Source organism: Anomaloglossus baeobatrachus, chromosome 2, assembly GCF_048569485.1.
Source record: "Anomaloglossus baeobatrachus isolate aAnoBae1 chromosome 2, aAnoBae1.hap1, whole genome shotgun sequence".
Taxonomy (NCBI): Eukaryota; Metazoa; Chordata; class Amphibia; order Anura; family Aromobatidae; genus Anomaloglossus; species Anomaloglossus baeobatrachus.
The window spans coordinates 444398779-444405472 of record NC_134354.1 but is presented as its reverse complement, the minus strand read 5'-3'; the positions used below and the strand labels follow the sequence as shown (position 1 = coordinate 444405472).

Below are 6694 nucleotides of genomic sequence, written 5' to 3'. Positions count from 1 at the left end.
CGTGTTTTTGTGGTATGATTAAAAGAAGATGAAATGACAAAGTTGCTCTTATATTTTGCAATGTTAAACAGCACATGGACAGCATACTGATGTCATCCGTGTGCTGTATATGTTTTTCACAGACCCATTGACTTGTATAGGTTTGTGTGTCCGTGCTGAAAGTTTAAAAAAACATGTCTCCGTGTGGATCACATGGACACAGCGTTAAAAAAAATGGAGCTGTGAAGATCCCCAGATATTTTCATTAGGTATGTGTGAAAACGGACACCCCACGTAGCGGAAACACGGATGGACATGTAAAGGGGGCCTGAGAGAGGGATTTTTCCATGGTTAAATAAGTGACAGCTAAGACAGCTCAGAGCATCTCAGCTACCTTGACAACCTGCCCTGACGTAGCTCTGGAGCCTGCGTAATCTGATCCTCTCCTCACTATAATGACAGGGGGCGTTCTCTCTTAGGACATGCGCTGTGGGAAAGTAAGGGATGCTGATGACAGCGTGGTCTTTGTTTTCTGTTGCTTAATGTGGCTTCTGTGATGGATTATACCGGCAGGGTGAGTGCAGCTCATATTAACCATTTAATCACAGACACATGCACTTTTTCACTTATTATTGGTCTCTTGTGTATATTTACACTACAGCTATGTATGTTTTTCTATTGGATTATCACAAGTGCATAATATGGATCTTTATACAGTATATCTATGGGTTTGTGTCTAATGATATTGTCAATTAGCACTGCGGCATTATGGGTATATAAGGTGTGCTCAATCTGAGGCTACATTCACACATCCATGTGACATGTCTGTGTGTTATCTGTTTTTTATTCTTGATTAACATACTGACTTTAGACCATGTGCACACGCTGAGTATTTGGTGACTTTTTCCCTCAGTATTTCTAAGGCTATGTGCACATGTGCAGTATTTGGTGAGCTTTTACCTCAGTATTTGTAAGACCACGTATACACGCTGAGTATTTGGTAAGCTTTTACCTCAGTATTTGTAAGACCAAGTATACACACTGAGTATTTGGTGAGCTTTTACCTCAGTATTTGTAAGACCACGTATACACGCTGAGTATTTGGTGAGCTTTTACCTCAGTATTTGTAAGACCACGTATACACGCTGAGTATTTGGTAAGCTTTTACCTCAGTATTTGTAAGACCAAGTATACACACTGAGTATTTGGTGAGCTTTTACCTCAGTATTTGTAAGACCAAGTATACACGCTGAGTATTTGGTGAGCTTTTACCTCAGTATTTGTAAGACCACGTATACACGCTGAGTATTTGGTGAGCTTTTACCTCAGTATTTGTAAGACCAAGTATACACACTGAGTATTTGGTGAGCTTTTACCTCAGTATTTGTAAGACCAAGTATACACACTGAGTATTTGGTGAGCTTTTACCTCAGTATTTGTAAGACCACGTATACACGCTGAGTATTTGGTGAGCTTTTACCTCAGTATTTGTAAGACCACGTATACACACTGAGTATTTGCTGAGCTTTTACCTCAGTATTTGTAAGACCATGTACACACACTGAGTATTTGGTGAGCTTTTACCTCAGTATTTGTAAGACCACGTATACACGCTGAGTATTTGGTGAGCTTTTACCTCAGTATTTGTAAGACCACGTACACACGCTGAGTATTTGGTGAGCTTTTACCTCAGTATTTGGGAGGCAAAACTTGGAGTGGGTCAATACAGAAATGGTGACGTGTGTCTATTACACTTTTCTTCCATTCCTGGTTTTGTCTTGCAAATACTGAGGTAAAAAACTCACCGAATACTCACCGTGTGCACGTGGCCTTACATATACTGAGGTAATAAACTCACCAAATACTGAATGTGTGCACGTGGCCTTACATATACTGAGGTAAAAAATTCACCAAATACTGAATGTGTGCATGTGGCCTTACAAATACTGAGGAAAAAAACTCACCAAATACTGAATGTGTGCATGTGGCCTTACAATACTGAGGTAAAAAACTCACCAAATACTGAATGTGTGCAATTGGCCTTACAAATACTGAGGTAAAAAACTTACCAAATACTGAATGTGTGCATGTGGCCTTACAATACTGAGGTAAAAAACTCACCAAATACTGAATGTGTGCAATTGGCCTTACAAATACTGAGGTAAAAAACTTACCAAATACTGAATGTGTGCATGTGGCCTTACAATACTGAGGTAAAAACTCACCAAATACTGTACGTGTGCACGTGGCCTTACAATACTGAGGTAAAAACTCACCAAATACTGAGCGTGTGCACGTGGCCTTTCTGTTTCCTGAGTGTGCTGATCTGAAGCATGGCGTGTGCTTGGGACTGAAGCTGCATTCTCACATCCGTCTGTCACCATCCAGAGTCACGGAGCGATGTTTTATCTCAGTCTCATCCTAATTACATCAGAATTCTTCTGTTCTCCTTCTTTCCTCTGAAGCAGGGAGACTGTGGGAACGCTTTTAAGGCCAGAGTCACACTTGTGAGAGACTCGCGCTAGTCTCATATCACATCACCCGTCATGGCCACACACTCTCCTGACAGGAGCAGGTCGGCTGTATGTATTTCTATGCAGCTGAGACACTCCTGTCCGGAGAGTGTGCGGCCATGCCGGGTGAAGCACTGCAAGACTCGCGCGAGTTTCTCGCAAGTGTGACTCCGGCCTTATCCTATGACTTTACAATGTATCTGATAAAAATGGATGAAACGCAGATGGAACTTTAACGACAAACTATGTCACATGTTCATCCATGTTATACAGCTCCCCATAGATTTTAATGCCCATGTCTGGTTCGGATAAAAGACTCATGGACAGAGGACATTGATCCATTTCTATATTAGATGTGTATGGGGCAATGAAACGCTGGCTCTGTGTGCTGTCTGAAAAAACGAGCAGCATAAGGGCCTGTGCCCACGCTGCGTATTTTGAGGCAGATTTTCAGAAATCAGCAAAATCTGCATGTCCGTTGTGAAGCCAGCAAAGTCTATGAGAATTCAGAAGTGCTGTGCCTACATTGAGTATTTTTCCCTTGTGTATTTGGTGCAGATTTCTTTTTTTCTGCTCCAAATCTACAGCAAATATGCAAGGGAAAAATAAGCAACGTGGCACTTCTGAACGCTCATAGACTTTGCTGGCTTCACAATGGACATGCAGATTTTGCTGCAGATTTCTGAAAATACGTGTCAAAACTACACAGCGTGGGCACTGGGCCTTAGGACGTATCATACAGATGTGAGTGTGGCCTTAGGCTCAGTTCACACAGGGGTATGAAACAGTCCTATTTTCATTCAGAGAACACATTTTCCATCTGTATTGTCTCCATGTATCATTTTATGTCATTTTTATATGGCATCCGGTGTTATACATCAGCAGTTATTGAAAGTTATAAGACCGAATAGTTTCCTAATAATCACTGCAATGTATGTGTAAACATTGGAGAGAATAGGGCATGCTGCTATTGAATAACATTGGTCTGAGCGCTGTATATGTGAGTCCCGTTTTATGTCCACTTCCACTGGTTTGAACGTGTCCTTATCCGTATTGTGGAGTGCTGCTATGAACGTGTCCTTATCCGTATTGTGGAGTGCTGCTGTGAACGTGTCCTTATCCGTATTGTGGGGTGCTGCTGTGAACGTGTCCTTATCCGTATTGTGGAGTGCTGCTGTGAACGTGTCCTTATCCGTATTGTGGGGTGCTGCTGTGAACGTGTCCTTATCCGTATTGTGGGGTGCTGCTGTGAACGTGTCCTTATCCGTATTGTGGAGTGCTGTTGTGAAACGTGTCCTTATCCGTATTGTGGAGTGCTGCTGTGAACGTGTCCTTATCCGTATTGTGGGGTGCTGCTGTGAACGTGTCCTTATCCGTATTGTGGAGTGCTGCTGTGAACGTGTCCTTATCCGTATTGTGGAGTGCTGCTATGAACGTGTCCTTATCCGTATTGTGGAGTGCTGCTGTGAACGTGTCCTTATCCGTATTGTGGAGTGCTGCTATGAACGTGTCCTTATCCGTATTGTGGAGTGCTGCTGTGAACGTGTCCTTATCCGTATTGTGGAGTGCTGCTGTGAACGTGTCCTTATCCGTATTGTGGAGTGCTGCTGTGAACGTGTCCTTATCCGTATTGTGGGGTGCTGCTGTGAACGTGTCCTTATCCGTATTGTGGGGTTCTGCTGTGAACGTGTCCTTATCCGTATTGTGGAGTGCTGCTGTGAACGTGTCCTTATCCGTATTGTGGAGTGCTGCTGTGAACGTGTCCTTATCCGTATTGTGGAGTGCTGCTGTGAACGTGTCCTTATCCGTATTGTGGAGTGCTGCTGTGAACGTGTCCTTATCCGTATTGTGGGGTGCTGCTGTGAACGTGTCCTTATCCGTATTGTGGAGTGCTGCTGTGAACGTGTCCTTATCCGTATTGTGGGGTGCTGCTGTGAACGTGTCCTTATCCGTATTGTGGGGTGCTGCTGTGAACGTGTCCTTATCCGTATTGTGGAGTGCTGTTGTGAAACGTGTCCTTATCCGTATTGTGGAGTGCTGCTGTGAACGTGTCCTTATCCGTATTGTGGGGTGCTGCTGTGAACGTGTCCTTATCCGTATTGTGGAGTGCTGCTGTGAACGTGTCCTTATCCGTATTGTGGAGTGCTGCTGTGAACGTGTCCTTATCCGTATTGTGGGGTGCTGCTGTGAACGTGTCCTTATCCGTATTGTGGAGTGCTGCTGTGAACGTGTCCTTATCCGTATTGTGGGGTGCTGCTGTGAACGTGTCCTTATCCGTATTGTGGGGTGCTGCTGTGAACGTGTCCTTATCCGTATTGTGGAGTGCTGTTGTGAAACGTGTCCTTATCCGTATTGTGGAGTGCTGCTGTGAACGTGTCCTTATCCGTATTGTGGAGTGCTGCTGTGAACGTGTCCTTATCCGTATTGTGGGGTGCTGCTGTGAACGTGTCCTTATCCGTATTGTGGAGTGCTGCTGTGAACGTGTCCTTATCCGTATTGTGGGGTGCTGCTGTGAACGTGTCCTTATCCGTATTGTGGGGTGCTGCTGTGAACGTGTCCTTATCCGTATTGTGGAGTGCTGTTGTGAAACGTGTCCTTATCCGTATTGTGGAGTGCTGCTGTGAACGTGTCCTTATCCGTATTGTGGAGTGCTGCTGTGAACGTGTCCTTATCCGTATTGTGGGGTGCTGCTGTGAACGTGTCCTTATCCGTATTGTGGGGTGCTGCTGTGAACGTGTCCTTATCCGTATTGTGGGGTGCTGCTGTGAACGTGTCCTTATCCGTATTGTGGGGTGCTGCTGTGAACGTGTCCTTATCCGTATTGTGGAGTGCTGCTGTGAACGTGTCCTTATCCGTATTGTGGGGTGCTGCTGTGAACGTGTCCTTATCCGTATTGTGGGGTGCTGCTGTGAACGTGTCCTTATCCGTATTGTGGGGTGCTGCTGTGAACGTGTCCTTATCCGTATTGTGGAGTGCTGCTGTGAACGTGTCCTTATCCGTATTGTGGGGTGCTGCTGTGAACGTGTCCTTATCCGTATTGTGGAGTGCTGCTGTGAACGTGTCCTTATCCGTATTGTGGAGTGCTGCTGTGAACGTGTCCTTATCCGTATTGTGGAGTGCTGCTGTGAACGTGTCCTTATCCGTATTGTGGAGTGCTGCTGTGAACGTGTCCTTATCCGTATTGTGGAGTGCTGCTGTGAACGTGTCCTTATCCGTATTGTGGAGTGCTGCTGTGAACGTGTCCTTATCCGTATTGTGGAGTGCTGCTGTGAACGTGTCCTTATCCGTATTGTGGGGTGCTGCTGTGAACGTGTCCTTATCCGTATTGTGGAGTGCTGCTCCCAGCGCTTCTCTGTGTATGGAGGATTGGGGTCCTCCTGGAATGTCTGCACAGCCCCTCGCACACACCAGGTCTCCTCTGCAGCATTGCCCCGTCTATCTCCCCTGTAGGGCTCCATGTACACAGCTGAGCCCATTAGAGCAGGCTTGCTGCACTCGCTGCCTGGCTCCTCCTCCCTTCTAGGGGGCACTGTGGCGGAGAGTGCTGCTGGAGGCGCTCCGTACATCACCGCGTGTCTATGGTACGGAGCTGTCCAGCACTTCAGCAGTGACAAGGGCTTTTCTACAGCTTTGGAGGAGACGCATCCAGTTAGATGCACATTGACTTCCATAGTTTCCCATCCTCGGGGTGCTGACCGGCTCCTGACAGCTGCAACATCCCAAGGCGGCACAGCTGGCAGCCCCGGCCGGGAGAGCATCCTGAGGCTGCAGCCAAGAGCCGGGACCTGAGGCTGCAGCCGGGACCCCGCTCAGAGGGGTCACCAAGAGCCCATGGCCGTCTGAAGGCATGACGGTAAGGCACCGGCCGAGGAGCAGGGGGGCGCGTGGTCCTCAGCCATGACCTTATGGAGGTACCTATGGAGGGACCGGAGAGCAGATGGCTGGGGAGGAGGGAGGGGATCGGATAGCATCCTAAATAATTTACACCTTTATTTCCCTGGGAGGAAAACGGGTAAACAACAGACATTTCACAGGGTGAGCACTGGAAAAGTTCCGACAATAACACCGATCAGAGGGGCTGTAGGGGCCTGACCCAGAGAGGTCACAGGTCAGCGGAGCCCAGGGAGATACTGGTGGTCTGCACTGCTCAGAGACAGGAGTACACATGGCACAGCTGGCATCTATTATCTATCTATCTATCT

The 6694-nt window shown here is 46.8% G+C and overlaps 1 protein-coding gene across 3 annotated transcripts in view; it reads left to right on the top strand.

The window, feature by feature from the left end:
* Positions 1-471: 471 nt before the first annotated feature.
* SRRM3 (serine/arginine repetitive matrix 3) overlaps positions 472-6694 on the top strand; it is an 800697-nt gene continuing 794474 nt past the window's right edge. For 2 of the 3 annotated variants that reach the window (XM_075336283.1, XM_075336280.1), the window contains exon 1: positions 6093-6345. The gene's annotated coding sequence lies outside the window, so the exon portion shown is untranslated. Of the gene's footprint in view, positions 554-6092; positions 6346-6694 lie in introns of those variants that run through there. The other variant, XM_075336281.1, reaches the window with a different exon arrangement.